The following is a 23,456-nucleotide window of genomic DNA, read 5'->3' as shown; positions in this document are numbered from 1 at the left end:
CTGGATTCAAAATTTACCTCCAAGCCAGGAAAATGTGCATATTGGAGGTGAATATGCAGCTGGTGGAATTCCAGTGGGTTTCCTTGATCCTTCTTGATGGTGGAGATTGTCGGTTAGGGAAGCTTTCTCAGCCTGGCCTGCAAATTAGAGCGCTCACAAATGCAGAAAGCTCCAGGAGGTAGTAATCATATCCAGGACCATCTAAGTGAACTAAGTGAAGGCCTACCTCAAGAAGGCAGTGAACATCATGAAGGAACCCATCACCCTAATCACAAGCTCTTCTCACTGCTACCTTTGGGAAGAAGACACAGAAGCCTGAATAGGTTCAAGAACACTTTTCAATGGCTATCAGGCTCTTGAACCTCCCTTGTTACACTGAGCAGGGACTGCTTCAACACCACAAAAGGACGGTCTGCAGTATTGCGGACATTTTTTTTGCATTTAGATTACTGTAAATATTTATTATCTATCTATTATACTTTTTACCTCTTTAATTTAATTAAGGGCAGTTTCGTAGCTTTTTTTAACACAACTACCTGTTCAGCTGCAGCAAGTAAGAATTTTGGTGTATGCATATAATATGCGAGAAAATTATAATCAGTGTCAAACTCCTGGCGTGTGCCTTAAAAGTACTAGAATAGCATTATGGTGTCAGAAGGTAAGTCACTCACCACAGTATGCCCAGGCTCTGACCTGGTTTTGTACCTCCAGTATTTATGTGGCTGAATCAGTTGCATTCATGGTCAATGTTCATCCCCAGCATGTTGGTGGTGGAGGGTTCAGCAATGGTAATATCTTTGATTATCAAATGTAAGTGGGTACACTTTCTCTTGTTGGGAATGATCATTGTCTGGAATGGGTATGCCTGTGCCAGAGTGTGGTCTAGAATCACTCCATTGAGACATGGGGCACTTCATTTGCTGAATGGAGAGGGGAATTCAACACTCATCAGTGATCATCCCCTGATGATGAGAGGAAAGTGATCCAAAGCAGTTGAAGATATATGAGTCGAGGGTCTCCAATGACTTGGATTTTAAATCTCCAACCACCAATCCATAGGAAGAAAGCAATAAAATGTTGTCTGGTTTTTCAAACAAAAGTGCAAAGGCAATGTAACTTCCAAAGTGAGCCAAAGACTTCTTTCTGGATATCTTCTCCAGTCAGTAGCAGATTAACCATTAGGTTGAGTAGGCTTAAGCCTGGAAGGGCAGGGGGCCCATCACAACCATTGGTCCACCAATGTAACCACTTGTCAAGATGGGCTTGTGTTAGTCCTGGGTCCACCCGTCTAATCAAGGCTTGCAGAAGTATCGTGTTCACCCATCAATCAGCAGTGGGGTCTCAGTCCCATCTATTAATTCGGCCTCCGCCAGTCACAATGCTACCCATCAATCAATGCTCCGGTTTGTACACACACGCGCAAGTTTGAAGTCTGCCTCCTGCAGTAGAGCTCTGCTCATGCAGCACCATTCACGGGAGGTTCACTTTTTTTTTTAAAAAGACACTCCCTTCTCCTGTGTTATTTTGTATTGAGATTTTTTTTTCAGAACTGATTTTATTTATCCTTTTGTAATTAACAGACTTTTCAAATTATTCGGGACTAGCAGGTGACTTTTGTAAGGTAACGTTTTGTTTGATTTTAATGAAGTTTTTCCTCCCCATCTCTAACCAAACACCAACTGTTGTATTCCCAGCACATACCTAGCGGTTAAATTTAGACTATGTGAGGGCATCACCTCCAAAGGCTAATAAAAGGAACAATTTCATTTTATTCTATTCAACAAAGGGTGGGGGCTGTGGCGGGGGGAGGCAGGTGGGAAACAAGGTCAGGAGGGCCTGACTAAAGCTCAGCCTTGGGGCCTGGGTGGTACTTAATCTGCCACTGTCTCCAGTTGGGAGTCTGGGAGACTTGCAGTCCCAGACATTGTGGTTTCCCCCAGCATTTAAGGGCATGCTTCAGTCTTTGCATGAAGATTTGCCTACAAAGATAGGGTCCCAAAAATTTAAACATGTAGTTAAATATTGTACCACCTTTATCAATGCCCAGCTATCCCCTAGCAGTGATGACTACACTATAAACAGACACAGGAGATTGACCCCCATCTGCATCTCATTGCAACCCAGATTGGAAATCATAAAAATTACCCACATAATTGCATTTCAGGAATATGTGCAAATAGCTTTGTTCCTGACCTGCCTTGGAAATAATTGTAATTTCAAATTGGTCTCACAGCTAATTTGACCCCTTTTCTTCAGATGCACAAATGCACATTTCAATAGCTTCTGGGGAGCAATAAGGAATGGGAATTTTGAGCAGATTGCTTAGTGAGGATTTCAGAAATGTGAAATACAGGATGATATCATGCCTCCTACCATGAGTGGCTATTCTGCCTGAACTTTCAGCAAACTCCCAGCATTTTTCTGAAGATTATCACTCTTGGAAATACCACATTTATTAATTCTTTACACTGTCCAACTGGAGAGCAAAACAAGTGTTTTGATAAAACAATGAGAAGCCAAAGGAGCTCCATGGATCAGGCAGCATCAGACATAGGTAGAAATGGTTAAATAACATTTCAGATCAGAACCCTTCATCGAATGATAGTTTCAACCTGCGGTTGCTGCCTGACCCATCCACTGAGTTCATCCAGTGGCTCATTGTTTGCTCAAGATTCCAGTGTCTGCAGCTTTTGTGTTTCACAAGTTTTTAGATAATTTGACTTCACGTTATTAAAAGGGAATTGGGTCAAGTCATATGTTTATTGTGACTACAGTTCAATTCCCTTTAGTTATAAGGTAATAAAACTTTGCTGGTTTTCATCAGTGTTAACAGAGATTGGAATGAACAATTGCAATTGATGAATTGAACTGGATTCTTCTCGTATAGATTCGATGGGGCCAATGGCCTCCTTCAGTGCCATAATTTGGCTGTTATTCCATAAAACAATTTAGTTTTGATTCGGAGGTAAGCAAGCAGTCTCCAGATGCTGAAAAACTGAAGCAACACACAAAATGCTGGAGGAATTCTGGGACACATGGACAGCAAAGATGCATACATGAGATGCTCTTTATCGACAACAGAGTGTCATTCAGCAATATCACCCCCTCAAAAATGATCAGCAAACTCCAAGACCTGGGCCTCAATAGCCCACTGTGCAATTGGATCCTGGATTTCCTCACCTCCAGACCTCAGTCAGTGTGGATTGGCAAGGACATTTCCTTCACAATCTCCATCAGAACTGGAGCACCATGCTCTACTTGATTAACAATACGACTGAATGTCTCAGTACAACATTTGCCAATTTGCTGACAATACCACAGTAGTGGGCTGTATCAAAAGAGGCGATGAGTCAGCATACAGGAGGGAGATTGAAAACTTGGTTGAATGGTGCACCAACAGTAACCTCACACTCAATGCCACCAGAACCAAGGAGCTGATTGTGGACTTTCGGAAGGGAAAACCAGAGGTGAATGATCCAGTGATCATAGGAGGATCATAAGTGGAGAGGGTGAGCAAATTTAAATCACTATCTCGGAGGTCCTTACTGGACCCAACATGAAGAAAGCACATCAGCGCCTCTATTCCTCAGGAATTGGTGGAGGTTCGGTATGATATCGGAAATCTTGACACACTTCTACAGGTGTGCAGTGGAAAGTGTGGTGACTGGCTGCATTACAGCCTGGCATGTGACACCAATACCTCTGAGTGGAAAGCCCTGTGGACAACCCAATACATCACAGGCAAAACTCTTCCTACCGTCGAGAAAATCTACATGGAACGTTGCGGTCAGAGAGCAGCAGCAATCCTCATGGATCCACACCACCCAGCCCACGCCGTGTCCTCACTACTGTCAGCAGGAAAGAGGTCTAGGTGCCACAAGACTCGTACCACCAGGTTCAGAGACAGTGCTACCCCTCCACCATCAGTCTCCCAACAACAAACTCAATCAGAGACTCACCTAAGGACTCTTATTTTCCACATTCTTTGTAAATGAATATTTATTTTTGATCTGTATTTGCACAGCAGACATGCCTTTCTTTGTTTATATATCTCTCTTTTCCTGAGTACAGTTTCCACCATCGTTAAGTAGAAATTCTGTCAGGCCTTCAAAAAATAGAATCTCAGGGTTGTATGGGATGTCATGTATGTACTCTGACAATACATTTGAACTTGAACTTGGTTATAATCTATCACTGCAGTTCCCTGTAGAGCGTGTCAAAAGAACCAAAGACCAAACCAAGGCTTTTATTAACTAAAAGACTGGAGCACATCACAAGTAGGTCGACCAGTCCAGAATGACCTGGTCTGGCTAGGAGCAATCCTTTAAGACCTGCCAGTAGGTGTGGCTACACTCTCAGCCAATTGCAGTCATCCTACACTACAATCTGTGCATATACACATTGGTGATAGAATCTGTACTATCACATTCACCCCTTCTTTGAGATCCGACCCTGGGGTGGATGGAGGTTAGGGGCTGTACCGGTCAGGAGGCCTGACCATCTGGCGTGACTGCCGTGGCGCTGGGACTGGGGTCACTAGAGTCGTGTCGTTGGCAGTAGGGTGCGGCCACTGCTTCGCTCAGTTCCCCAACGGTGTTGTCGAAAGTCTGTCCTGAGCTGGTGGGGTGATGCTGGTCCCTCTGTTCAAGCACATGACCTGGGGAAGAAGGAATAGGGGGAGATTGGGTTAAAGGCACTGCTGCGCCTGATCCAGCTTGGGCTAGGTCCCTTACCGAGACTGTGTCCTCCCGCCCGTCCGGGTACTCAACGTAGGCATAATGCGGGTTCGCATGGAGCAGAGTCACTCGGGTTGTTCTTTGAGTACCGGATGTGGCGTCATAAGAGGACCAGACTGGGAACTGTGAGCCACGCTGGTATGATCGTTCCCGATTCGGATTTCCTTGGGAAAGTGAACATCCTTTCGTGGGGGGTGACATTGGTCGTGGTGCATAGGAGGGAGCGGATGGAGTGCAGGGCACTAGTGAACACGTCCTGCCAGCGAGAGGTGGGGAGATCTTTGGACCGGAGGGCAAGCGTAACCGCTTTCCACACGGTGGCATTCTTTCTTTCGACTTGCCCATTACCACGTGGGTTATAGATGGTGGTCCTGCTTGAAGCAATACCACACTCCAGAAAGTACTGCCGCAGCTCTGCGCTCATAAACGAGGACCCCCTGTCACTGTGGATGTAACTGGGGCACCCAAAGATGGCGAAGATGCTGTGCAAGGCCTCTATGACTGAGGAAGCATTCATGTCCGAGCAGGGCACAGCAAATGGGAAGGCCATTAAGGATGTAGGTGTTACAGTTGGCCCCTTGAATTCTACACTGAGACGCTCAAAGGGGCGGGTGGCTTTGATGACGTGGGTGTTCTCCGGACAGAAGAAGTGGGACTTGCACTCAGCGCACACTGGGCAGGCTTGGGTCATTGAGCGAATCTCCTCAACCGTGTAGGGCAGGATGTGAGCTTTGACAAAGTGCGGGAACCTAGTAACCCCTGGATGACAGAGATCCTCGTGGAGTCACTGCAGCCTGTCCAGTTGTATGTTGGCGCAAGTCCCCCTGGAGAGTGCATCTGGTGGGTCGTTGAGTTTACCAGGCCGATACAGTAGGTCATAATTAAAGGTGGAGAGCTCAATTCTCCACCTGGCGATTTTGTCATTCTTGATCTTACCTCGCTGGGTATTGCTAAACATGAAGGAGACCACGCATCGGTCGGTCAACAGTGTAAAGTGCCTGCCAGTGAGGTAGTGTCTCCAACAACGTACTGCTTCGACTATAGCCTGGGCCTCCTTCTCGACAGAGGGGTGTCGGCTCTCAGGACCCTGGAGGGTTCCGGAGAAGAAGGCTACCAGCTGGCTAGCCTGGTTCAAAGTGGCTGCCAGTGCAAAGTCGGACGCATCGCTCTCGACTTGGAACAGAATGGACTCGTCGATGGCGTGCATCGTTGCAGCAGCGATGTTCGATTTGATGCGGTCGAAGGCCGCTCTGGCTTCAGTTGACAGGGGGAAGAAGGTGGTCTTAATGAGTGGCCGTGCCTTGTTGGTATAGTGTGGAACCCATTGGGCATAGTAAGAGAAAAAGCCCAGGCAGTGTCTGAGTGCCTTCTGGGTGTGGGGAAAGACCATGAGAGGATGCAAGCAGTCAGAGTCCGGCATGACCACCCCGTTCTCCACCTCACAACCTAGAATTGTGAGCCGAGTGGTCTGGAAGACACACTTGTCTAAATTGTTGGTCAAGTTCAGCCGAATTGCAGACTGAAAAAAGGTTGGCATCATGATCCTCCGTGTCATGGTCGCAGATGGTGACATTGTCCAGATACGGGAAAGTAGCAGTCAGCCTGTTCTGGTTCACCATCCGGTCCATTTCCTGCTGGAAGACCGCATTGCCATTTGTGACCACAAAGGGTACCCTGAGGAATTGATACAGCCACCCATTCACTTCGAAGGCTGTGAAAGTTCGGTCTTCTTGGCAGTTCAGGAGCTGATGATAGGCCGAACATAAGTCAATGGTGGAAAATACACGGTATTGGGCGATCTGATTCACCACATCTGTGATCCGTGGAAGGGGGTACGCATCCAGAAGCGTGAAGCGGTTGATTTTGTCTGGTTGTAGTCAACCACCATCCGCGGCTTCTCCCCGTTTTTAACAACCACCACCTGGGCCCTCCAGGGACTCAAGCTAGGTTCGATAATGCCCTCATCCATTAGTCTGCGCATCTCGGTTGTGATAAATTTCCTCTGTTCATAACTATATTGCCAGCTTTTGTTGGCCACAGGCTTCCAGCCAGGGGTGAGGTTTGCGAAAAACACTGGCGGAGCAACTCGGAGGGTGGAGAGACTACAGGTGAGGCCCCGGGGCGCGGGGGCTGGTGGCTCGGGCTGCCGGTTACAGACAGAGAGTGGAGCGTGAGGCCCCCCAAAGTGCAGGGAAATGGTTTGAAACTGGCACTGAAAATCCAGTCCCAGCAGTGCAGGGGCGGACAATTGGGGAAGGACTAATAGTTTGAAGTCTGTGAACTTGATGCCCTGGACTTTCAGGGTCAACACGCAATACCCCTTTACTCTAGTCGAGTGCGATCTGGTCACCTATGAAATTCTCTGTGCAGTGGGGAGAATAGCCAGTCTGCAATGGTGGGTCAGGTCTGGGCGGATAAAACTGTCAGTTGACCCCGAGTCAAATAAGCAATTGGTATAGTGTCCATACATTTTAATCATTTCCATTGCTTTTGTGAGGGGTTGGGGGAAGTCCTGGTCGAGGGTTACTGATGCAGAGACTTGTAATGGGGACAATGGAGTCCTGCGTGATGACATCACGCAACATGTGCGTGATGACGTCACTCAAGCAGTTGGGCCTGAAGAGACAGCGTCGAGGAGTCGGTGTTGCTGCCTGCAGCCTGCTGGGGGTGTTGGCCAGCCAACGGTAAGTGTTGGGGGTTGCTGCTTGCTGTCAGCGGTGGGGAGGTCGGTGGTGGCGGGTCCCCCATTGGCAGCGTAGGGTCCCCGGTCGGCAGTGTCGGTGGGTACCGGGTCGGTAGCGTCAGTCGTGGCAGCGTGTCCCCAGTCGGCAGCGTTGGTGGGTACAAGGTCAGCAGCGGCGACGGATCCCTGGTCGGCAGTGGCGGCAGGTCCCTGGTCGGCGGCAGCAGCGGCGGGTCCCTGATCAGCAGTGAGGGTTGGTTGTACCGTCATTGCGGCAAGGGTGGGTTGTACCTTCCACGCTCGGTGTCTGCCCCGTGATGTCAGGCGCTGCCGCGCGATGAAGCCCTCGCTCTCATTGGACGAGAGCTCTGAGGAAAAAATGTTTGAAATGGAAGGTGGCAATTTGGCTTCACTCGAGGCACTGTGTTTGACGGTGGCCATTTTGAAGCGACAGACTACAACGAAGTGGCCATTTTTAAGGCACTTCTTGCACCTGGCTTTTCTCGCCAGGCACTGGGACCTGCTGTGCTTGTTCCTCCCACAGAAATAACACTTTGGGGTTGTATTAGGCAGCATAGCGGCAGCCGACAGGCCGTCGGTGTGCTGGGGGCTAGTAGGGTAGAGGGAGGAGATCCTACTCACATCAGAGTGTGGGATCCAGCCCCGAGAGTACATGTCCTTACCTAGGACCACAGCCTCCATCGTCTCTGCAATCCAGATCACGTCCGTAGGTTTTCTCCCCCGTGCTCCAGCAGGCGCTGCCTCACCTCATTCGATCAAACCCCGGCCACATAGGCATCCCGAATGAGATCATCTGTGAACTCCGCAGCAGTTCTGTCTCTGCACGCACAGTCCCTGCCCATTGCCCTTAGTGCCTGAATATAAGCTCTACAGGACTCACTGGGCTGTTGCCTCCTTGTAGCAAGTTTGTACCGAGCATAGACCTTGTTAACCGGTAGCTCGTAGAGCCCTTTCAGCACCTTCATGGCTGCGGCGTAAGTGGTCACACCCTGGACACTCTGAGACTCTCGGGGACACCATAGTCATCAATATTAGTAGTCAATGGCTGTCCTCTATCACGGCAGGGTCAGAGAGCTGTAAGTATGCTTCAAAGCATCTCACCCAGAGCTAAAGTCATTCAAGGCTGTAGCTGACTGTGGGTCAATGTCGAGGTGTTCCAGTCGTAGCATACGCTCCATCCCTTCCAAAATTTTTAGTTAATAAAATTGTAGAGCGCGTCGAAAGAACCTAAGACTTGTTGATCCAAACCAAGGCTTTTATTAACTAAAAGACTGGAGCATATCACAAGTAGGTCGAACAGTCCAGAATGACCTGGTCTGGCTAGGAGCAATCCTTTAAGACCTGCCAGTGGATGTGGCTACACTCTCAGCCAATCACAGTCATCCTACATTACAATCCATATTGGTGATAGAATCTGTACTATCACAATCCCTATCGTTTAATTCCCCTGCAAAGCAAAGATAGAATCTGTATTATCACATCCCCCATGTACATATCTCGTCAAAGCATCACATGGTGGAGGCCCCAGTAGAAGAAGTGCAGCTCACTTGGATTTGGTTCACTAACTATAGATGCGCATTAATTTTACGTATAACAATTAGTTTACCAATAATACATGGACATCTTTTCACTCTAAATTTCACTGCACTGCCAGTGTAATCAATGCCCATATCATCTGTTTGTAGTTGTTACGTTTGTGGGAACAGCACTTAATGAACATGTGGCAGATAATTGCAAAGACAGAGAGAAATGTGACAGGCAGAATGGGACTGATGGGATTGCTCTGCTGGGAAATGGCATGGAATGGTTGGGCTGAATAGCTAAGGGAAAGGCTACTAATAGTGGGCACTCATTCAGCTGAAGTCCTGATGAGGCTTGAAATTACAATCTTTCAATTCAAAAAGTGTGTTTGATGCATACACTGCCAACGAAGTTCCAATAATGATGCTCAATTGTTACATGGAGAGTGCTAATGTGGAGAAGATGAATATGCATTTAATCCATGTTGAGGAAAGGATGTTGAGCAGAACAACAGAAGATCTCCTTGATCTCCTTCACAAATGCTTGTTGGGTCTTTGGCCTCCATATGACTCAGCAATAGAGACAGAATCATCAGAAGGATGGCTCCCTCAATAATGCAACCCTCAACTAGTGCTGTATTGCAAGTTTCCAAACTGGGAGCTTGGGAAGTTAAAGAAAGAGGTGGAATTATATTCAAAGCACAAGTATTATGATTCGAAATTTAAAACAAAAGAGAAAAATTCTTGGATCTGGTCGCCTAATTATAGGAAAGATATAAACAGAGTGGAGAGAGTACAGAGAAGGTTTACCAGAATGTTACCTGGGTTTAAGCATCTAGAGTATAGGGAGAGATTGGACAGATTAGGTCTTTATTCTTTGGAGCGAAGAAGGTTGAGAGGGGATTTGATAGAAGTATTTAAGATTATGAAAGGGATAGACAGAGTGGATGTGGATAGACTATTTCCGTTAAGAGGAGGAAAGATTAAAACAAGAGGACATGAGTTAAGAATTAAGGGGCAGAGGTTTAGAGGTAACATGAGGGGGAACTTCTTTACTCAGAGAGTGGTAGACGTGTGGAATGAGCTTCCGGGAGAAATAGTGGCGGCGGAGTCAATTGTATTATTTAAGAAAAGGTTGGACAGGTATATGGATGAGAAGAAGATGGAGGGTTATGGGCATTGTGCAGGGAGGTGGGACTAGAGAGGGGTGTTTGGTTCGGTGCGGACTAGAAGGGCCTAATGGCATGTTTCCGTGCTGTAAATTGTTATGTTATGTTATACTTGAGAGGGACAGTTGTTATTAGACCATAAAACAGAGGAACAGAAAGAGGCCATTTGGCCTATCAAGTCTCCTCTGCCATTCCATCATGAGCTGATGCATTCTCCCACTCAGCCCAGCTCCACTGCCTTCTCCTCATAGCCTACCCTGACAGTTCAAATACCTATAAATCTCTGCTTTAAAAACACCCAACAGCTTTGATGCCTGTGGCATCGAATTCCAAAGATTCACCACTCTCTGGCTAAAGAAATTCTTCCATATTTCTGTTTTAAAATGGATGCCCTTCAATCCTGAAATTGTGCCCTCTTGTCCAGGACTCTCTCAACCATGGGAAACAACTTTGCTACATTTACTCTGTCCAGGCCTTTCAACATTCAAAATGCTTCTTTGAGGTCATCAAACGTTCCTCAATGCTAATATATTGGAGAGTAATTTCTGCTGCTTTAACGTTGTGTTAATTATGTTTTGTCTCTATATTGAGTCAATTGTATATGCAGTTGAATCATTTGACAGGATCTGGGACCTATTGCTCATGGGGCACAAAAAGATGATTATGTATTTTGTGTACATGACTAAATTGAACCGTGAATCTTGCATCTATTCCATCATATTCACAAAGGTCAACAGAGCCATTGCAAAATAGAATTTTATTTCTCCTGCATCTTCTCTTATTCATCTGACAAGAGCCTAGGTTCCCTCCAGAAGAGTTGAAGACAGAAAAACACGGGTAACAGAGTGATGAGAATTAAAGCTATAACATTTTCTTTAAGCTTAAAACATATGTTAATAGATGCAACACTACAGCCCCAAAGTCAACATACAAATAAGATTTATTTGATAAATACACATTCAGCTTGGGTCTTTCAAGGGTCAATTTTTAAAAAGTGCTACTTTAAGATGAAACCGTTAAAAAAAATCTTTTTTTTTCTAACAATGTTACAAACTGCCTCAAGAGCTTTAAAGATAGATCATTAAGGGAATACATGATGGACAGGTGAATACGCTTCCAAAAATGTTTCAATCACTAGATGACAGACTCAGATAGCAATATCATGTAAGTCATCTGATTTCATCTTTTTCTAAGAGTCCACAATGTAAATACAACAAACCCCAACCTGAAGAAAGTACATTATGCACAGCAGAAAATTCAATGGGTCACAATGAGTTAGCTTAATTCTTAACCTTCTCCCATGTCATACAAACTGGTAAATAGCACATAATAGTTGACTAGGGTTACAAAGCTCATCATTCCACACATGGCATTTTGTTACCATGACTAGAGTTGATGAAATACAAGGTACTCAAGTAGCTGATGGATAGATGTGTTACTGCTGGGCCATGACAATATACTTGACAATTTCTAGGGCTGGGAAGGCAAAGATGGACAGTGACTGTCAGTGCATACATCATCTTGTGTCTGGTTTTCATCACATTGATCTTGGATAATGTATGTGCAATTCATTTCCTTTCCTCATTTCAGAGAGTGAGCTATTTATTGTGTGTCTTTTTCAATAGATGAAGCCAAAATGCAGTAAGAGTTTAAGATTTTTTTTAAAGTAATGGCAGAGCCATCCATAATGTAGAAATGTTGTTATTTGATCCCAGATTATCTCTACCCTGGGCACTAAGTGGCGAAGGGTGGAAAAAAAAAACCCAGATTCCTGCAATTAACATTAGCAGAATAATTCTTCAATTTCTTCTCCAAAATTCCATTCTTTCTCTTCCAGCAATATTGGCTTATGCCTATCTGAGATCCAAACGCATAATATTCGGGGCCGAAGACCCACTGCTAAGACTTGGCACAAAACTCTAACCAAGCACACTGCTGAAGACCTGTCGCTGTACTATCATAAATGCAATGCTTTGCCTCAGAACATAATCTGTTTTTAATAAGGTCAAAGGAGGTGACGCTGGCCAATACAATGCTTCCGCGGCATTACCAAAACAGATCACTGGGAGTCTTTTATAAACAGTGGCGTAGCTAGAGGGGGAGTAGGGGGAGCGACAGCTCCCCTGAGCACATTCTTCACAAGGGGCAGCTTTTCAACAATTTTTTAACTCTTTCGTTCCCTTGTGCGATGAAAGTTGAACCTCATTATTTTTAACTTTATCACATGGCCTTGGAAGAACTTTTAGGATTCATTCATTACTTTATTCGACCAGCCTCCTGGTGTGTTGAACTGTGAGCTCAGTCTCCTGTGATGCTCTGGTGGCCGCTGGCAGCCTGGCATCTGGGGAACCAAAACAAACAGACATCATCACCTCCTCTCTGATGCCGAATGATCCCGTGGAACTTCATCTTTCTCATGTCACAAGTCACAACCCCTGATGTACGCAAGTTTCATACATAATGGCACTACTACTGAAATGTGAAATTAATGAATGTAGAATACAATTATATATATTATAGCTACGTAATTAAATATTTTGCATAATGGAAGAGAAATGTGCGCGGAATTCTCTTCCCAAGGAAATAATAGAAATGGCCTCACTGAATATATTTAAGGCACAGAGAGAGATAGATCTTTGAAATAATAGGGGAATTAAGGGTTACGGAGAATAGCAAGTAAGTGGAGCTGAGTCCCTAGCCATATCAGCCATGATCTTATTAATGGCGGAGTAGGCTCAATGGGCCAGATAGCTATCTCCTGCTCCTATTTCTTGTGTTCTTATAATTTCACAGGATAATGGCAGAGAGCAGGCCATTCAACCCACCTGCCAAAAACAAAGTGTTTGCTTCAACTGAGTCTCCTTCCACCTTTCCACATCTAAATCTAAATATGTTCTCTGTACCCACTATTTTAAAACCCTAAATAATGCTAAAAAATTTCATTCACTAACAACTCAGCATTCTTTTCTGAAGAAAAGAGAGACACAGGCTCTTTATCTTACCCTGAAAAGTATACCTTGCACTTCCAGCAACATCCTTGTAAATCTTTTCTGCATTCTTTCCGTTGCTCCTATATAATTTTTTATAAAACTGTGACCAGAACTATATGCAATACTCAGTGCATTCAAACCAAGATTCAGTATGATTTATCACATTTACAATACTATCTTCTTGAAACACATCTTTTTTGCCCTCTTTGCCCTCTTAGCTGATTTAAATTTGTCTGGGCTACAATCCCATATTGTTGCCTTTGCTCTTCTTATTGCCAAAAGAGATGGAAAGATGTTGTCCCTCCGATACATTATTCAGTGGTTATCTGATGTGATGGCATGATTGACTCTGGAAAAACATTAGATGTTCTACTAATGTAATGAACCTTAATTTTATAAATTTATGGGGCTCTTTCCTTAATTATTTTCAGAATTTTTAATGTTATTGGATCCCATTTTATAGTTTGATTGTCCTTTCTTTTATTCATTAATAGAACATATATGTTTAATCGTAACTTCACATGGGAAGGGTTGGATTATTAGAATAGTTTTTGCTTTATATACATTTTGGGTTTTTTTGTCTCTTTCATTGGTTGTTTACAGCTATCTGTTAATATACATTTGCATTGTTCGATTTAAATTCTTATTACCTTATGTGTGAGCATTATCTTTATATATCAATAAAAATATTGGAAAGAGAAACATCTTAATATTTGGTCTGCTTACTCTATGGCATTGATTATTGTTAGCACAAATTGGTAAATTAGTATTGTAAGATTCCTTTGTTCTTCCTAGATTTGCATCCCCCTAAACAGTAGGTAACATCTCTATTCTTCCTGCCTGAATGCACTGCCTTTTACAAAGGACTGCTGGAGAAATTCAGTGGGTCAGGCAGCATTTACGGAGAGAAATAGTTAGTCAGTGGGAGAAAGGATTTTGATAAACAGTTCTAAGCATAACACTAACTGTCAGTTCTATCAATGGATCCTGTCTGACCCATCGAGTTCCGTTGGCTTCTCATTGTTTGCTCAAGATTCCAGCTTCTGTAGGTTTTGCCTTTCACTTCTGCGCTGCTTTGTACTTGTGTTTAATTATCCAGTGAATCATCTCCCTGTGTTCATCCTGTTTTGGAATATCTTTCCATGGCTGGACTAATCCAGTGTGTAACTTGTGTTTCTCTAACGATCTGCAAAGGACTGATTTGATGTTCATTCTCTATGCGATAGAGTTGAGCATCTCATCCATTTTAATACATGCCTGACAGTATGAAGCTAGCATGCATTGTCCATCTATACATTCTGATCTTGCCTGAGTTTAAAATTTCAGTATCTTTTATTTTCCAAAAATAGACTTTATTCACAATAAATTATTTGCAAAAAATAAAAAAAATGGAAAGTTTTTTCACTCTGTGTCAATCATAGCTGTACATTCCCATCAATGTGGATTGTTATATTTGTTCTCCAAATCCACTATTGCCACCCTCATGGCTCCTTATCACTTCTTCCCCCCTTTTGTTATTTGAGTGGCTTCCCCTCAGTCTCAGCCCCACAGGGCCTTTGTGTTGGCTGCACCAAGCCTCTGTGCATCCCTCAGCATGTATTCCTGCAGCCTGAAATGTGCCACTTAGTAGCATTCCCTCACTGACATCACAGTGTGCTGGAGGGCCAACAAATTTTGGGTGGAGCGAAGGGCATCATTCACTGAGTTGATGACCTTCCAGCAGTTCTGGATGGCTGACTCGGTGTGCATCCCTGGGAACAGTCCATAGATCAGACCGCTACTGGGGATGAAACTATAACAAGGAGCCTCGCATCCTTCTCTACACACTCTTAGCGAATCTCCACCGCAGTCATCTCAAGGGCAATGTGCATAGTGGGTAATATTTTGGTTGTACAAGAAGGATCTGATTGGGATGGCTCCTCTCACTGTCAGCCAGACTTGTTCGTGAGCTCTGGCGGCATCTTCATCAAGAATGGGCAAACATGATGATTTGGGTAATCTCCTGGAAAAAAAATACTGGAATTCAATATCTCAGGCACCTGAATTATTTTTATTGGGGAATTTAGAAGACGTAGACTTGAAATTAGGTTGTTAACATATCATTTAAATTTCGTTAAGATCGATTTAGCAGTCGGCAAGAAATGTGTAACAGTTACTTGGAAATCTGATTCCCAGCTAGGTTTACCCCACTGGTAGAAAAGCACAGTTGTGTTCCCCTGGGGAAGATCATCTATAACCTCAGAAATGGGAATGATGTATTTTCAAGAATATGGAATTCGTACATCTTTAACGATTCCCCCTCCTGTCTCTGCCCCCCTCCACCCCCCCACCCCCCACCCCTCATGCTTGCAGCACCGGGGACCCTAGTTGAGTCAGGTTATCTGTCCCTTGATGGGAGTGGGATTTATCTGAGGTGAAGCCGATCTTCTCTTTTTCTTATTCTTTCTCCTTTTCTTACTTTTCTTCTTTTCTTCTTTCTTGTTTCTTGCAGGGTGGGAACATTCCTCTTACTTGTTCTTCTTTCTCTCTGTTATCTTTCTATTATAATTTTCTCCCTTTGATTCAACAAGGACTATTGAATTTGCATTTTATAGAATAATTGCAAATTTTCAATATAATAATCAAATCACATGTTGACTCTTTTTTCTCACTTTCTTCATTATCGATATTTATATTATTTTGTTAATATTATGGATATTGATGTCCTTTTTGATTATTCTTCATTTTGACTGCAAGCTGACTGAGAATTCTCAAAGAAAAATATGGGAAAGCAGTTATATCAGCTACATTGATTAGTTTGTTCAGCAAGCATGCACTGCTTACACTTTTAAGATCGTGATGGGAGGAGAGGAATTACATTTGAAGCTTTCGAGAGAGATCGTACTAAAGAGCAGCTGTTTAATTGCTCATGTGAGACGCAGGTGCCACTCACCTAGCCAACATATAGCGCCCATCCAAAAATACCCTCCAGCTAATCTCTTGCCAAGCCTTTTCAAGTCAATCACACATACATGTATTTTTTCCCCAAAGGATTAGTTGGGTTCTCACAACACTACAGTTGTTTCCTTCTCGTCATTCCAATATCAGCTTTTCAATGTGGGATATAGGTATTTATATAAGTTCATGTTCTTCAACATGCTTTGTGAGACTTGCCTTCAGCTCATCAAGTTAGTGAATGGAAATAGAATTGGGAATAAGTCTGTCAACAGGCCGGACGTGAGCAGTTAAGTTGATTGTCCAACAGGTTGCGAGTGTCGTTGGATGCTAATAGCTGCTCCAGTTATTAGGACAATGGTGAGTTGAAATATAATTTTTTTAAATTTAAATGTTTAATTTAGAGATATAGCATGAGCCTGAGCCACTCAAATACATCAGTTAACCGACAAGCCCCATACATTTTTGGAGGGTGGGAGGAAGCCAGAGGAAACCCATGCAGACACGGGGAGAACGTATGAACTCTGACAGTGCCAGATTGGAACCTGGGTCATTGCTGCTGTGAGACCATTGTGCCAACCACGACACTAATCGTGTCACCCCATTTTTCTTAAAAGACTATGATAACAAAATATAGTTTTAGAAAGCTGATTCTGATGCAGTTGTTTATAGGAATACTTTGTGTGATCTGTGGGTTACTGTGAGAGCAAGAATGGAGCCAAGAGACAAGGTGGAAGAATGGAACAGACTTTGCTGAAGCTGGTGTACCACATCATCTTCATCAGTTATTTCTATTCATATTTGTCAGAGTGCATACATGCCATCACTGAGATTCAGTTTCCTGCAGGCAATGCAAAATTGCCACCGATAGTAGTACAAAAAAATGTACACAATGTACAAATCAAGAAATGTAAACAACTGACTGCACAATACACAGAGGGGGAAAAAATAGCAAAATTAGACTCCTTTAAATGAATCCTTGATTGAGTTTATTGTTGTGGAATCTGATAGTACAGGGGTAGCAGCTGTTCCTGAACTGGGTGGTGCGAGTCTTATGGGACCTCGACCTCTTTCCTGATGGCAGCAGCGAGAACAGAGTGTGTGCTGGGTGGTGTGGGTTCTTGATGATTGCTGCTGTTCTCTCTGTGGATGTGGTCGATGGTGGTGAGGGTTTTGCCTTTGATGTCCTAGGCTGTATCCATTACATTTTGGAGGGCTTTATACTCAAGGATATTGGTTGTGGTGTCTCCATCCATACCAGACTGTGATAGAGCTGGTCAGCACAATTTCCACCACATATCTGCAGAAATTTGCCAGGGTTTCTGGTGTCATATCAAACCTCTGCAAACTCCTGAGGAAGTAGAGGTACTGGCGTGCTTTCTTTATGATGCCATTAATGTGTTGAGTCCAGTAAAGATCCTCTAAGATATTGACTCCCAAGAACTTAAATTTGCTCGCCCTCTCCACCTCTGATCCCCCAATGATCACTGGATCATTACACATAGAAACATAGAAACATAGAAGATAGGAGCAGGAGTAGGTCATTCGACCCTTCGAGCCTGCTCTGCCATTCAACGAGATCATGGCTGATCTTAAAGTTCAGTACCCCGTTCCCGCCTTCTCTCCGTAACCTTTAATATCCTTATACTGAAGAAGTAGATCTAATTCCTTCTTAAATATATTTAATGAACCTGCCTCTACTACCCTCTGTGGCAATGAATTCCACAGATTCACCACCCTCTGGGTAAAGAAATTCCTCCTCATCTCAGTCCTAAATGGTTTGCCTATTATCCTCAAACCATGGCCCCGGGTTCTGGATTTTCCCATCATTGGAAACATCCCATCCGCATCCATTCTGTCCAGTCCTGCCAGAATTTTATATGTCTCTATGAGATCCCCTCTCAATCTTCTAAACTCCAGCGAGTACAATCCCAATTTGCGCAATCTTTCCTCATAAGTCATTCTTGCCATTCCAGGTATCAGCCTGGTGAATCACCTCTGCACTCCCTCCATTGCAAGAACATCCTTCCTTAGATAAGGTGACCAAAACTGCACACAATACTCCAGGTGTGGTCTCACCAAGGCCCTGTACAGCTGCAGTAAGGTATCCTTGTTCCAAAACTCAAACCCTCTTGATATGAAGGCCGACATACCATTTTCCTTTTTAACCGCCTGCTGTACCTGCATGCTCGCCTTCAGAGACTGGTGTACAAGTACCCCTAGGTCTCTCTGCACTTCCCCATCTCTTAATCTATTGCCATTCAAATAGTAATCTTCCCTCCGGTTTGTATTACCAAAGTGGATAACCTCACATTTATCCACATTGTAGTGCATTTGCCATGTATCTGTCCAGTCCCTCAATTTATCCAAATCACACTGGAGCTTCCTGACCCCCTCTTCCGTGCACACAACCCCTCCTAGCTTAGTGTCATCTGCAAATTTGGAGATATTACATCCAATCCCCTCATCCAGATCATTAATGTAAATTGTGAACAGCTGGGGTCATAGTACAGATCCCTGTGGTACTCCACTGGTCACCGCCTGCCACTCAGAAAATGAGCCATTTATCCCAACTCTGACTTCTACCTGCCAGCCAGTTCTCAATCCACATCAATACTTTGCCCCCAATCCCATGAGCCTTGATTTTGGAAGCCAGTCGTTTATGCGGGACCTTATCGAAGGCCTTTTGGAAGTCCAGGTACACCACATCCACTGGCTCTCCCCCATCTATTTTACCTGTCACCATCTCAAAGAATTCCAATAGATTTGTCAAGCACGATTTACCTTTTGTAAATCCATGTTGACTCCGTCTGATCCCTTCTCTGCTAGTCATATGCTCCGCTATTACATCCTTAATAATGGATTCCATCATTTTGCCCACTACTGATGTCAGGCTCACCGGCCTATAATTCCCCACTTTTTCTCTACCCCCCTTTTTAAATAGTGGGGTAACATTAGCTACCCTCCAATCCATGGGTACTGATCCTGAGTCTATCGAGTTCTGGAAAATAATTCTTAAAGCATCTGCTATCTGAATGGACACTTCCTTAAGTACCCTAGGATGTAGATTATCAGGCCCTTGGGATTTATCTGCCTTCAATCCCATCAATTTCCCCAAGACCATGTCCTTAGAGATACTGATTTCTTTCAGTTCCTCCCTTGCATTAGTCTCTATGTTTTGCAACATCCTTGGGAGGTTATTTGTATCCTTTCTTGTAAAAACAGAACTAAAGTAAGAATTTAATTGGTCTGCCATTTCCTTATTCCCCATTATATATTCCCCTGATTCCGACTGCAAAGGACCTACTCTGGATTTCACCAATCTTTTCCTCTTGACATATTTATAAAAGCTTTTGCAGTCAGTTTTTATATTTGCCGCAAGCTTACTTTCGTAATTTATTTTTGCTCTCTTGATTAATCCCTTTGTCCTCCTTTGGTGCATCTTGAACTGCTCCCAGTCTTCGGTTGTGGTACTTTTTTTGGCCAATTGATATGCTCTCTCTTTGGACCCAATGCTGTCTCTAATTTCCCTTGTTATCCACGGTTGAGTCACCTTTTTTGGTTTATTTTTATGCCAAACCGGTATAAACGATTTTTGCAAGTTCTCCATTAGATCTGTGAATGCTTTCCATTGTCTATCCACAGTCAACTCACATCTGGTTTTCCTTTCCTGAAGTCAGCAATTAAGTCCTTGGTTCTGGTGACAATGAATACAAGATTATTGTTGGTGCACCATTCAGCCATGCTTTCAATTTCCCTCCATATTCTGACTCATCATCTTTTTTTAATACAATCCACTAATGTGGTATTGTTGGCAAATTTGTAGATGGTGTTATTATCAAAACGAGCCACACAAATGAAAGTGTAAAGTATAGACCAGGGGGCAAAAAACATGGCCCTGATGGAAATTGTGGAGGAGATGTTCTTACCAATCCTAACTGATTGTGGTCTGGAGATGATGAAATCCAGGATCCAATTACACAGTGGGGTGTCGAGTCCCAGGTCCTGGAGTTTACTGATCAGTTTTGAGGGGATGATGGTGTTAAATGCCAAGTCAATAAAGAGCAACTTCAGGAATGCATCTTTGCTGTTCAGGTGTTCCAGGGCTTTGTGTAGAGCCAGTGACATGGCATCCAAAGTAGACCTGTTTCAACAATAGATGAACTGGAATGTATCCACATCAGTGCTCAGACAGGACCTGATAGGCTTCATCACCAGCCTTTCAAAACATTTCATCACTGTTGATGAAAGTGCTACTGGTCAATAGTTATTAAGACCAGTTTCCACCCCCTTCTTGGGCACTGCTATGATTGATACCAGTTTGAAAGCAGGTGGGTACCACACTCTGCCAGAGTGAGATATTGAAGTCATCTGTGAATATATTGGTAAGTTGATCAGCACAGATTTTTAATACCCAGCCAAGTATTCCATCCGGACCTGATGTTTCCATCAAAATCAGTCTCCTGAAAGCAGTCCATATGTCATCTTTAGTTATGGACAGGAGAGGATCATTGAGGGCTATGAGAGTGCAAGAGTGGTGGCTCTTCCCTCTTACTCAAGTCAAGTCAGGTGTAGAAAGTAACGAGTTCCTCTGGGAGTGAAGCTTTTCCGTCTGCTACTGCACTGTATTTGGTTTTGTAGCAGGTTATGGCATTTAGGGCTTGCCACAGCAGTCAGGTGTCTTTTGTTGTTTCCATTTTCATCCAAAATCTTCAATTCACCCAGGACACTGCTTTCCATGGGCCATATCTGCTCCTTCGGTATTGATCTGGATCGCTAGAATTAAATACCTGTGATCTGGCTCTCAACGGGTTCATCCAGGGCTTCTGGTTGGGGAAAACCCTAAATGTTTTGATAAACTCTGTGACAGTACTGGTGTAATTGTTCAAATCTTCAGCTGAGTCCTTGAACACTGCCCACTCTGCTGACTTGAGAAAGTCCTGTAACTGTTCTTCAGCCTCCTGCGACCATATTCTAGCTGTCCTGATCTTGGGAGACCCTCTTTTTAGGCTCTGTCTGTAAAAAGGCAGAAGGTGCACAGCCAGGTGATCTGACTGGCGTAAATGCAGTCTTAGGAAAGCCCGGCAGGTCTTCCTTATCTTGTTGTACCAGTGGACGAGTGCTGCACTAACAGGTCAAGCAGCATCCATGAAGAGTTATAAAATAAATTGTTCACTTGGATCAATCTTTTGTCGTCTTTTCTGACCAGTGTCCAACTGCTTCCAAAATGGTGCAGGTGGCGTCCACAGCTGACAACCTTCTGACAGACCTGCTGAACTGTTTACCTTAAGCAGGTGGCTCCAAATGCCAAAGAGAACCATCTTCTTGCATTCACCTCCACTTGTCAACCCCTACACCACACAATGAGCTTCTGGAGGGGCTCAGCAGGACAGATAGCATCTGTGGGTAGAAATACTCAGCCAACATTTCGGGTCAGGCACTTTCTTGAGAATAAGGTAAAAAAAAAAAAGATGATATACAATATGTACAGGGGGATGAAGCTAGAAAGGTGAAAGGGTAGAGATTAAAAGGAATTCTCTATCACATATGCTCTGCATTCTGTCCCTTATTCGCTCCCTCCAACTTCTTTCCCCTTTATATCTTGGCCTCGATAAAGGGACCTGTCCAGAAACATTGACCAGCACCGTTGCTCTCCACAGATGTTGCTTGGCCTGTCCAACTCCTCCAGCAAGAATTCAGTATCTGCAGTTTAAGGTTTTTTTTTCAATTAACGCATCCAGCTCCTATATTCTGACACTTGCCAGTTTCCTACCTCAGAGGTGTTTTTTCCACATAGTCCTTTAACTGCTACAGCCTTTGAAAAAGTCTGCAGAAGTTAAAAGGTCATCGGCAGCCTTTGGAGAGGGTGAAAAGGAATTTGTCCCTTGTGCAGCTGCTCACATTTAACTCACCACATCCCTTTAATTTTCACACACGGCCCTTTGAAGACTAATGATATGCCAGATTTGCCAACCCACCCACTTCTTGTCAGCTCTCAGTCCAATTGATGCAGGAAGCTTGCTCCTGTTGCTTGTGACCTCGTTGCATTTTTGCCTTGCCTGTAGAATCTACTTTTTAAAATTATGCATGAAATACAGTGTCCTTTGTCTGCTATTGGCATGTCACTAGGATACAAAACTGTTTCTAGCTGCATTTGTCATTCTACTCGGGGGAGGGGGGGGAACAATACTTTGTTCATATTCAATATGGTACCATGTGTATCCATCCTTGCGAGCATGAAAGGGAAAAGAGTAATTTTCATATAATCCGCATATTTTAAGAAGTCAGAAAGGCTCAGCGTTCGTATGTCGTTAAATAACAAAACATATAAATGATATCCTATTTCAGAAACCTCACAATTCAAAGGCAGGAAGCACAAGGGAATCACTGCAGAACTATAATTACTGAACATGAGATATGAACTACAGGGTATGAAAATAAATTGGATAGATTAATTATCAGAGGAGCGCTGGACTGATAATCCTGACTTAATACGTTAATTATTTGTGTTTATTGAACATTTTTGATGTCTTTTTAACCTGACGGGTTATAACTTTTTCTCCCTTTCAGGATGGCAACTTTGGTCTTTAATATGTGTTTGATGCACAGACTGCCGTGTGGGAACATAACAGTCATGCTCTGAATATTAAATACCACACTGTTCATGGTGTCATCCTTATACCATATTTTTGGACATCAATCCTGTTTCTTCAGTATTAATTTACAGCAGCCTTTTGCCTCTCTAAAATCTGGAACAGTTGATGGACATTTGCCAAGAGGCAATTAGATAGCTTAGCTGATTTTTTAAACTGATACAAATGACTATCTAAAATACCAAAGATACTTTTTTTATTTTACAAATGAACAATGTGAGGTTCTGGTGAATCCAACATTGCAAGTAATAAAAATACTTCCTTGGATCTCATGTAGTTACTCCCAGCTTCTCAAACCTGGCTGTTGACCAGTTTAATCACCATAACATTTTTAAGTCAGTTTGTTCCAGTCTCATTTGTAAATTTTATTAAGTGGGCAGCTGAAGTGTTAATTCATTTGGAGAGGTGGCAGGGTGATCTCAATGATACACTCTTACATTGCATGCTTTCCAAGAGTTCTGTCATGCAGGAGAACTGTGGTCCAATGCTAGCTACTTTTACTGTTCATCTTATTATCTTTGACCTCTTCTACTTCCTGCTCAAATTATAGAAGGATTTATCCTCTTTATATCAAGATCATGCACATTACAGTGTGACGTGTGGAACCACAAAGAGGACTGCTCTAGTGTCCCAGCTGAATACCCCAAACCATGGAACAGTACCTGATTGGTTGAGGCAATAGTCTGATCAATTGTATTTGTAATGGTGTTAAAAAGCCTCTTTACATACTCAAACATATACTGAGAATCT

The 23,456-nt window shown here is 43.5% G+C and overlaps 1 long non-coding RNA gene across 2 annotated transcripts in view; it reads right to left on the bottom strand.

Moving 5' to 3' along the window:
• Positions 1-10,900: 10,900 nt before the first annotated feature.
• LOC138760999 (uncharacterized) overlaps positions 10,901-23,456 on the bottom strand; it is a 32,881-nt gene continuing 20,325 nt past the window's right edge. For both annotated transcript variants that reach the window (XR_011356058.1, XR_011356059.1), the window contains exon 3: positions 10,901-12,470. This is a non-coding gene — a long non-coding RNA (uncharacterized lncRNA). The remainder of the gene's footprint in view (positions 12,471-23,456) is intronic.

The sequence above is a fragment of the Narcine bancroftii genome, chromosome 4 (assembly GCF_036971445.1).
Source record: "Narcine bancroftii isolate sNarBan1 chromosome 4, sNarBan1.hap1, whole genome shotgun sequence".
Classification (NCBI taxonomy): Eukaryota; Metazoa; Chordata; class Chondrichthyes; order Torpediniformes; family Narcinidae; genus Narcine; species Narcine bancroftii.
The sequence above is the reverse complement of the archived record's forward strand: the minus strand, read 5'-3'. Positions and strand labels throughout refer to the sequence as shown.